Raw genomic sequence first — 11,479 nt, 5'->3', positions numbered from 1 at the left:
TGTGGTTAGATTTATCTTAATTACTTTTCTTGTAGTTGCGGATGCTTGCAAGGGGTATAATCACAAGTATGTATTAGTCCTAGGAAGGGCGGTACATTAGCATAGGTTCACCCACACAACACTTATCAAAACAATGAAGATTAATCAAGTGTATGTAGCGAAAGCACTAGACTAAAATCCCGTGTGTCCTCGAGAACGTTTGGTCATTATAAGTAAACAAACCGGCTTGTCCTTTGTGCTAAAAAGGATTGGGCCACTCGCTGCAATTATTTCTCTCGCATTTTACTTACTTGTACTTTATTCATCCGTTACATCAAAACCCCCGAATACTTGTACGTGAGCATTTACAGTGAATCCTTCATCAAAACTGCATGTCAACACCTTCTGCTCCTCGTTGGGATCGACATTCTTACTTATCGAAGATACTACGATACACCCCCTATACTTGTGGGTCATCAGTTAGACGTATCGAGTGGAAAGAGATGTTTGCAGAAAGTAAACGGAACATGATTGCAGTAGAATTTATCAGAAGGAAATAGGACCGGGGTCCATACTTCACTAGAGGTGTCTCTCCATAAAGATAAATAGCATGTTGCGTGAACAAATTACAGCTGTGTAGTTGATAGAATATCTACCAATACATGACAAGATGATTACTATGAGATTTGATATGGGTATTACAACATAATACAGGAGCTGTTAAAGCTCTTGCTGAAGGCGAATCCAATTCGAATCATGCAGAAAGTGGAACTTGGCGATACTCATACCGATGCTCATACCAGGCAAGCCTTTAGTTTCAATGGCAGTCACAGGCGGATCCAGATGTTTCTGCGCGGGAGAGGCAGGTCCAGGTAACGGGGAGAATCCGCTAGGCCGTCCTTCTTCCCATTTTCGATTGAGAAAGCGTCTGGGACCCGTTGGTAAAGAAGGAAAGGGGGGGTCCAGATTCCAGGACGGAGCCGTATGAGGCGAGAGTATCACGTACGGTTCCTTTGAGAAGGGTGTGATACCACCACCTATCAGGCCCGACGAGCGGTCCGTGCCAGTACTTTTGTCTGGTTCTGTCAGGCCCAATACTGAACTTCTCGAGTCTCGAGTTAAGCAAATCTCGAAACCCAACTCAACGTTCCTAAATAAATAAAGGTTGCCCGATGGCTTCGGTTCAAGTAGTAGTTAAGTCTTAAGTTGGGAGGCGCCAGATCGAAGTGAACAACGCGACAACACTCGTCCTCTTGACGACCACCAAGAAAGAAGGTACTCGTGCTCCGCTTTCCAACACGATGTCTTTTCCCAAATTCATGATTCCCGAAGTCAAAGTAAAGCTTCCCCGCCTGGCAAGAGTGAAACTCTCTCCTTGACGTATTGATGGTTCCATCCTCTCTTAGTCTTGGCTCTGACTCGTAAGGTTTTTTATCCATCAAGAGCATCCCGTTTTGAAATAGGTGTTTTTCCGCTGGATTTTCCGATAAGTTTGATTCTGGATAGTGGGAAAGTGACACCTTTGCTTCTTCTTAAATTAAAGAAGATCTCTGCTGCGCTTATGCCTTCAAACCCGAAAACAGTGGTTATTACGACACCAGGTGAAATAGCTGTATCGCAATGCCCGCGGACCAATTTACTATGTCTCTGTCGCTGACTTTGGTCAAAGAGGCCACGTGGATTGGCCTGGGTCTTCTTCGGCTAATGAGACCTCGATCCCGAAGCGGAGTATCTTTTTGATAGGCATAGACCGTAATCCAACTGCGTCTATGACTAATAATCCACCTTCAGCTTATCGTCCGAACCCCTTTCAGTATTAAGTTGCAAGACAGACTATCGCACTAAGCAATGTGTGTAAAGTAAACAATAGAATTACCCTCGAATAAAACATTATTGTTTTCTCCCTAATAGCAACAGCACATCTACAATCTTAGAAGTTAAACGTCACTCTCCCGGAAAACTAGAGGCATGAACCTACTATCGAGCATAAATCCTCCCTCTTGGAGTCACAAGTGTCCACTTGGCCAGAGTTTCTACTAGCAACGGAGAGCATGCAAGATCAAAAGTAACATATGACATGAATATATAATCAATATCAACATAGTATACAATATTTATCGGATCCCAGCAAACCAAACATATAGGATTACATAAATATGATCTTGATCATGTAGGGCAGCTCACAAGATCGATACATGAAGCACAAAGTGGAGAAGACAACCATATAGCTACTGCTATGGACCCATAGTCCAGGGATGAACTACTCACGCATCACTTCGGAGGCGGGCATGGTGATGTATATTCCTCCGGCGATGATTTCCCCCTTCGGCAGGATGTCGGGAAGAGCTTCACAACCCCCCCCCCCCAGATGGGTTCTGCGATGGCGGCTGCGACGGAACTTTTCGTGGAAGGAGGCTTGGGTCTCCAGGGTTTTCCCGAGAAGATGTATAAATAGGCGGAGGATTTAGGTCGGTGGGGTGCCTGGTGGGCCCAGACCTACCCTAGGCGCGGGCCAGGTCCAGGCCGCACCTAGGGGTGGTTTGGGCGCCCTGTTGCGCCTCTTCGACCCCCCTCTGGACTTCGTCTTTGTTTTGGTAAAATATTGACTTTGGCTTTTGTTTCGTCCAATTCCGAGAATATTTTGTACAACTTTTCTGAAATACGAAAACACCAGAAAACAGGAAATTAGCATTGTGGCATCTTGGATCTTGTTAATAGGTTAGTGCCGAAAATCATGTAAAAGTGCAACGAAGTGTAAGAAAAACATATATGAATTGGTGTAAAACAAGCATGGAGCATCAAAAAATATAGATATGTTTGAGACGTATCACCTAGCCTCGCAGCAACAAGTGCATCTATATATTATCATTAGGATGTTGTGTATTATGTTACAAGGAGCCATGTACTAGAGATTGCCTTTGTATACCAATCTTCAGGATTGCTAGGTACCCAAGTCTCGCGAGGTTGATAGTGGTATAAAGGCAATGGTAGGTGTTGATTCACATACTTTGATGCCGGGGTGGCAAGATTTGCACAAGATGAAATGTGTAGTTGCTATCTAGGGAGTGATGATGATGTCACTAATCTTAAGGCTATTTTCCATTTACTTAATTACTGTTATCGCCCAGCGATGCTCAATGAAATGGTAGGATCACAAATCCACGGTGCGTGTACGCAGGCCGTGGTGTCCTTTGGACTCATCACCCCTTTACATTGTGTATCTTATCATCACATAATTCACATGTGTGCTTATTATTATATTTATAACCCCAGTCTTTGCACATATGCAGGTGAAACCTTGTCCCTGGCCTATTTCTATCCAATGATAAAAAACAAAAGAAAACATTTGGTCCGGTGAAACAACAACTAAACGAAATCTCAGAGTCTCGCTTGCAGTGATCTTACACCATTAGCTTTCTTCTTGTGGATTCGATAGACCTAGGGTCTCTTAGGGGAAAAGGAAGCATACTATGATCCGATAATCTGGATCAAAGGTTTCAATGCCTATGTAAATGTTGATGGTATTCCCGAAGGCTATGGTGTCAACATGATAATATTGTCGAGAAGAGCAAGAGGATGGACCAGACTGATGAATTGTGGGTTGAAAGTGGTACCACAAGGATCTAAAAATAAGAGGATGATGACGATGATGATGTCGTTCATATGTCAATGAACTCCCCTTGAATGCCATCTATGAAATGCCATTTTTTTATCAAGGAACTATAATTTTGAATTTCCATTTTTTAGTATCTAGGCATGTATTAATGATCCACCATTCATATTAGCTAGGACAAGATTGTATGTTGACATCTCTGTGTGTGGTTTTCTATTATGCATGAGGGAGTTACTGGTTCATGCCAACTTGGTGTCGGTCTTGTTTCTTTGTGTGTAATCTAGGGGTGGAAGTGTGTGAGATAGATACTGGAAGAAGGAAGCATCATACACAATCCAAGAGGGAAAGAACTAATATATGAATTGGGATGGCCTCTTTTCACTGGATCATGTTAAGAACATTGGTGTTGCAATCTCCTAGTGTGGATATGTCGGGCCATTGTAGAAGTGATCTTGTTTTAGAACGAATATATATCTCGTGAGTCTTGTGGTAGTACACCCAATGCACCTCAATCTTGATATTTTGTTTTAGAAGCTGTGAGTAAATCTAGAAACAATAACATGTAAATATAACAAAACACCAAATGGAGGACAAGCGCGAGGAGGCGGTTTTTAAGAATATTCAAAACCACATTCTTTTTCACTTCAAGAAGTTGTGGAAAAGTATGCAAGCACAAATGATGTGTAGTATGTTCGTGTATATTTTCCTTTAATTATATTTTCATTTGTGACCTACACAAATAAGACAAATGTGAACAACAAAGTAAAAAAAATCTAATACCTAGATTGTGATTTTTTCGCAACCCATCATACAATGTTTATTTCAACAAGATTTTACACGTTCGTAGAAATGATGTTTATACACCTGTACAAAAGATCATTTTTAAAAATATTTCCGTTAATATATTAAATATGATTTTGGAGCTTTTGAAAAGAAACAGCTCTGAAGCTCATCATTCCTTTGCTCATACTAGTAGATATAACATATATAATGATATGTTGTTGTTTCGTACTACCTTTGTTCAGATGAATAAGACGCGCAAATTGATCAACGAACTCTTGATTATGTTGTACGTAATTAGTATTGTTGGATTTGTATTAAAAAGAATTTCTAATAATGCTAATTTTATGCCAGCAATTTTTATATATTTCAGTAATTCTTGGTCAAGAAAAATACATAAAGTGAGGCTGCCTTATTCATTGGAATGAAGAAGTAAACATACTGGTTTCATGAACAACGAAGTGTATTTTATTTTCCTTATTCATATACGTGGAACGATTTTGACACACATATACATTTGTATTCTACATACTCAAACACTTTACTTGATATACATGCTCATTTCTCTTAGACAATGAAACGTGCATATGTCTCTAGAAAAAGGTTTTATACGGAACATTTTCAAATAGTGAAAAAAAAACTTGACGTACCATCCTTTGACATACGCGAAAAAATTTGAAAAATATTTTGTGCACAAAACATTTGTCCGAATATTGTACTGTAACATTTGTTCGTTAAACATGAATTACCACTTGTAGGACCTTTCTGGAAACTCGTAACAATCACGGTCATTGTGTCATATTTATACCGTGGATTCGTGATCTCATTAACAAAACTCAACAAAATGCAAACTCGAAGGCATATAGTGGTATCCAGAAATTTTGTGTTATGGTGAAAAAGAACCAATTCTTGTTTGTGAGTTACACCTGGTCTGTGCATGCGCCCCTCGCGCGTCTAATGTGGCTGGTTGTATTTGTTGGCATATTTAACCTTCTACCATGTTAAGTTATTGCTAGCATGTTAGCAGAATGATTTTTGGAGGAAAATAAATTGTTTGTGGCAGCATGTGATGCCCTGAGATAAATTTCCGATAATTCACAAACTTTGCTACTCTTTCCGATTCATAAAAAGTGTTAGGATTTTAATAGAAGAGTAGTACAAATTTGAACTAAAATTCCGATATTGTATGGATCGGACGGAGTAGCTCAATCTAGTAGTGTGACATGGTTCATACATTTGTACTCCTATTTGATGCATGTTACTGTGAAAAAAGTAAGTACTTCCTTCATTCCAATAAATAAGGCGAACTTGTTTTCCGCTTCTTTTTCTTTGCCGAAAGTTGTTCCAGGTATACAAAGATTGTTAGTATAAAATTAACATTATTAAATAGTGTTTTTCATTACAAATCCAACTATATTAATTACTAGTAAGTAGCACGTGCTTTGCACGGTGAAAGACATAATAGAAGAATACAATTTTCAAAAAAGGTGCTATTTACTACATGTACATTTAAACTAAATCTCCTCTCCTTGAAGATTTAAAGACAAAACACCCTAACGAATGACGCACTGACGACGTTCTAAAAGTTAGCATGTCATATTTTAATTGAATTATCATACATTTTATTACAATTTTAAATTGAAAAACACCATCAATGTTTTTCATAAATGTTTGTGTGCGACATACTTTCATGTATTTTGTAGTGCCATGAGTTGTTTTGGAATATTCAAATAGAAGCCCCCCGACCACCTTCGGAATATATAATAGAGGGAGTAACTATTTCTCGTTTGAACTATAGATAGTTTTCATATTGTTACCATATCATCAACGTTTTTTTCATAAAGTTTATGTCTCACACATTCTATTATTTTAAGTACTAACATGGGTTAATTTAGATTTTTTTTTTGGAATGAACAAACAAAAGCACCTTGAATACCTTCAAACACTATATAAAAAGTGGAGAGGTATTTTTTACTCAACTTCCATATACTTATCTCTCAGCCAACAATCATAGCCTCCTGAGATCTTATCATCTCTTTGAACTTGCATCGATGGCAATATTTAGATCATATGGTTCTTTGAAGTTGCATAGATGGCAATATTTAGATCATATGGTTCTTAACATCAACTTAAAAATAGTTACTTAAGTTGTCCGGGGAGTAGCAAAACCGTATAACAAATACTTAATGTTCTATCTGTTGATGAAATCTAGGATTTTAATAGGCAACACTAATAATTTCAGCAAAACAAGTTTTAAATCAAGTTAAATGGGAGAATACACAACTAAATTTCTGTATGGACTGCTCAAAGTCAGTTGTGTTTCTTTAAAAATTATAAAGATCAATTTTTATATATACAAACTCTATATTTTATTTTTATAAAAGTAAATTATTTCCAATGACTTTCAAAAAGGGCATGCAAAATTGTAGCGAAGAAGTTATAAAATATGAATAACTACAAAAAAAGTATGTTCATAAATTTAGAAAGGAAGATTGTTCCTTTGATGGTATAACTAATTAGCCTCTTAAAATTTGAAGTGTTTCAGATATTGCAAGTTCTTATTTATTTAGTTTATGCGTAAGCTTTAGTTAAATAGAAACATTCATCGTATAAGGCCTGAGACGATGAGCAGAAACTTGAAGCATCTGTCATCTGTGTTGAATTTTATCTCTGTGTAAAGGATGTTTTGCTACCGGCCTATGGTAGGATCCTATATCAGTCATCCATAGAAGATCCACTCAGCCTAGAAGCAAGCGTACATGTTTCTGGAAATATCATCTAGCTCCTAGATGGTTCACCTGCACAACCGGACCATGTCAGACTTTATGTGTGTGTGTGTGTGGTAGGAGATCGAGAGGCGAATCCAGCACACTCTAGCCGTTGGATACTAAGCGGTGGTGATTGATGAACGGTAGATCTTGGCCCATTATGACAAATCAACGGTAGAGAATACTTGGTGGTTACTTGGCGGGAAAACTGGGAGGAAGTTGTAAATCCAAATTCAAAACTGCCACACTATAGTAGTAGAGATATACAACTAGTTGAATGCTCGCGCGTTGGTACGATTTAATTTTTTTTCTTGCCGCACATGTGTAAGCATAATACATATGAAAAATTATGTGTAGTAAAATATCTACTATACTGTGAACATCATATGCATAGATAGGAGCACTCCAACAACTTTTGATTCGCAAAAAAAAAAAACACCCCAACATTTTTTTTTAATTAAAGTAAAATACGTGTGTTTCACTTTTTCTGGAACACCGAGGTACTAAAAAGAAAAAAAAAATCATCGCAAGCGGCAGTTCCGCGGCCGCCATTTTACCGAACGGCTGGCCTGCATGCAACCTGCAGCAAGCGCCGGCCGGCGTATTCTGGAAGCAGAGCCCCGCCAACGCAGCCGCAGCCCGCAGCCCGCAGCCCGCTGCTGCCTATATATAATCCCGACGGCGACGAAGCGGCCGCAACGAAATCCTTTTGGGCGCACACAACGCGAGGGCGAGGGCGAGGGGAATCGGCGTGCGTAGGCGTAGGCGTAACCTCCCTCGCTCTCGCTCCCGATGGCGACGAAGCGGCCGCGGCTGACGCCGACGCCGTCCGTATGGGTGGACGCCCCCGACAACATCCTCCTCCGCCTCGCCGCCTACCTCCCCTCCAGCGGCGACCGCATCCGCATGTCCTTCGCCAACAAGCACTGGAGCCGTGCCTTGCGCGGGGAGGGGCGGGGCCGGCCACCGCAGCTCCCCCTTCCGCCGCCGCTGCTCCCCTGCCTCATCTTCCCCAGCACCGAGGCGCCCACCTTCTTCTGCCCCATCGACCTCATGAGCTACCCCCTCCCGCTCCCGCGCGCCGTCCGCAACGCGCGCATCTGCGGCTCCACGGAGGGAGGCTGGCTCGTCCTCGCGCTCGACGCGCGCCACGCGCACGCTCTCTACAACATCTACTCCGGGAACCGCATCCCCCTCCCTCGGGGTCTCCGCATCACCGAGGTCAAGATTGATGTCCCCTTGGTCTTGCGCGCCGCAACGCTCTCCTACTCGCCGTCCTACTCGCCTCGCGGTCGCGGGGGATACATGATCGGCGCCATCGCCCTCGTCGGCCGCAGACGCTGCCCCGCGTTCTGGCAAGAGGGGTTAGAGAACTGGATCACGCCCGACCCCGAGGACATGTGGACGAGGCGGCGGCTGCAGGACGTGATCTATTGCTCCGGCGCCTTCAATTTCCTCACCACGGCCGAGAGCCTCGTCACGTACACGCCAGTGCTCAAAGGGGACAACAACGAGCTATCCATGCTGCGCTACGACTACGACATGGTGCGGCGCCAGGACTACGCAGACGACCTGCTCTTCATCGGAGGAGGCCATGGCTCCATGGTGCGCTACCTCGTGCCCATTGGGGGCTGGCTGCACATGGTCGTCAGGTATATCTACAACGACGGCGGGACGGGGGTGCTCCGGGTCTTCAGATTCGAGCTCAAACCGCCGGCGTCGTACGGCCAGTCCTTCCGTGGTACCTGGGTGCCCGTGAAGGAGTTCCAAGGCCACATGCTGTTCGTGGGGCCAGCCTGCTCCAGATCCATCGACGTCGCGCACTTCCATGGCTTCGAGGACTCCACCATCTACTTCCCGGACGACTGCTTCTTCCCGGCCGACACCCAGCCGGCGGTGGACAACAGGAGGTGGTACTCCTTCGTTGACATGGGCAGGTACTCACTCTTTGATGTGGACTCCATCGACGAGTTCTGGCCTCCCAAGGATCGTCGCCCGGAGAGGTCGGACAATGCTCCTTGCACTTGGTGGTTCCATTGACACAACACCATGCCGCGCGCGCGCCGGCAGGTGAATGTGCTTACCCTTCAGTTCGGGCTTAATCATACTTGCATGCTATTGTACGTGTTGTTCCTCCTCGAGCTTGATCAGTACGTACGTGGTGCTGAGATTGTATCTGTCCTCTCTTTTTTTGCGTTTTCAGCATTTGGTGCTGTCAGATGGTACTACCACAAAATTACTTTGATATTTCGATCGTAGTACTATCTTGTTGCCAATTCTAATGTTCTTGCTGTACATTCTGGCTGTTGTAGAACACAAATGTGCTGCTGCTATCATGCTTCAGTAGTAGACATTGCAGGTTTTGGTTGCACCTGCAAATTCTCATTCTGTTTTTGATCACTCTGCATGTTGCTGCAAGTTACTTGGGGTGTTCTTGGGTAGTGTTACCTCTCATATTGTCTTCTCTTGCGGTTATTTGTGCTTTAATGTGCAATGTGATGATGTTGGTATCAAAAATGACAGTATTGCAAGGTTATGCAGCCGAAAAATCTACTCCACAGATTCCTGACATCGTGTGCATGTTTCCACAGATTCCAGATTCTTTTATGCTCTTTGGTGTCCTTGTCAGGCATGCATTTTCATCTAGTCATTGAAACATGCCCCAAATCCTAACGGATAGGTCACTGCAATTGGCTTCCTCTGATGAGTGCATAACACAACTAGTACACAGTGCGTGAGGTGTTAACTACCTGTGAAATGAGTTCTTTTTTGGTGATATGACTATCCACATTAGACGGATTAACGTCTGTGTTTCTACTTTCTACTACTAGTTGGGATTTCATGTGCTCATATCTTAGGCTGTCTAATACTTTATCACTGAGCCAGTGCATACCTCTAGTCAGTTTGTTTTCTCTCTTGCAACAGTAAATTGCAACACCTTGATTAACTTAACATCTGCATCAATGACAATGCAATCTAATAGAATCTTTCTTATGATTTCAGCTGAACTGAAACTTCTCATGCCGTGAGTTATTCATTGCTTTTGCTCGTGCAAACCCTGTTCTGTAGGACTTGAATTTCGTATGGTCATAGTCTGAAAACCAATGGGAAAGTATAGCATCTCGGTAATACACCAAAGTTAACTCACTGTTTCACCTGGAGGAGTCATTAACTGAAAGGACTTGTCGTATGTTTAGCTTATATGTTTGCCAAAAAAATGTTTAGCTTAGATTCAGGTTCGAGATTTCTAAGAAGATTCATGCTGCAATGTATGTACTAGTTGGTTGGACAACACTGAATATCAGCATTCAGTTCATGAATGGTAATAGCCGATGATGCTAAATCGATTGCCATGTGGCAGAGTCCCAACAAACAAAGGAATGTACCCTCCGTTCCATAGTGCTCCGCATATAGGATGTAATCTTTAACCAACTATCCATGAAAAAAATATTAATATATACATTTTTTTTCTTTCGAAATGGGGGAAATATCGTCCCAGCTTCTGCATCCAAAGGATGCACACTGCTTTTTTTATTAGATTATTCACAACACCTTACAAGAGCAATACAAAAGATCAAACTCGAAGCCACCTCGCTAAACCTACAGAGGGATGAAGGGGGTGACAATTCACCAACTCATATCATCCAAAAACCAAATGCCTTCCTAGGCCGCCCAATAGCAGATGAGAAGCACATCCAGTCAAGCAGACTCTCAGCATACGCCAACGCACACGCCATAGAAGTTGCTACCACCGTCTTCCTCGACTCCATCTTCAAGAGAGATAATCGCATTGACCATGCCAGGCCTACCATCGATGCCGCCACGGCGTCAGATGACTCCACCATCCTGTGCGTGTCCATCACACTACATCCGTCCCGAGACACTGCACCATGCCGCGGCGACTCGACGACCCCGACACAGCAAAAGCACACCGCTCCACCTCAGCACCACCGCCATCCGTTGTCTGCTCCAAAAACGATACCCCCAACAGGGAGAACGACGTTGCGCGCCGCCATTATCCGATCCGGGAGACCCGGGTCTAGGGTTTCCCCTGGAGCAGCCCAGGTGAAGAACGCAGACTACAGAGACAATGCCTTCAACAAGGTAACGACGAAACGCGCCGCCATCATCCGCCATGACCGAAGTCCGGGCCGGCTTTCACCGGTAGTTGCGCCTCGCCATCGGGAGCTAGGCGACGAATCGCAAGATCCACCACTGCTAGCCACACAACTAGCCGATCTCCCCCGGCGAGAGAGAAGACCACCACCGCGGTTTCGCGGTTAGCGGCACCTAACGCCCGCCACCTGCCACCAGATCGACGTCGTCACCTCCATCGCCA

This window comes from Lolium rigidum, chromosome 6, assembly GCF_022539505.1.
Source record: "Lolium rigidum isolate FL_2022 chromosome 6, APGP_CSIRO_Lrig_0.1, whole genome shotgun sequence".
Classification (NCBI taxonomy): Eukaryota; Viridiplantae; Streptophyta; class Magnoliopsida; order Poales; family Poaceae; genus Lolium; species Lolium rigidum.
The sequence above is the reverse complement of the archived record's forward strand: the minus strand, read 5'-3'. Positions refer to the sequence as shown.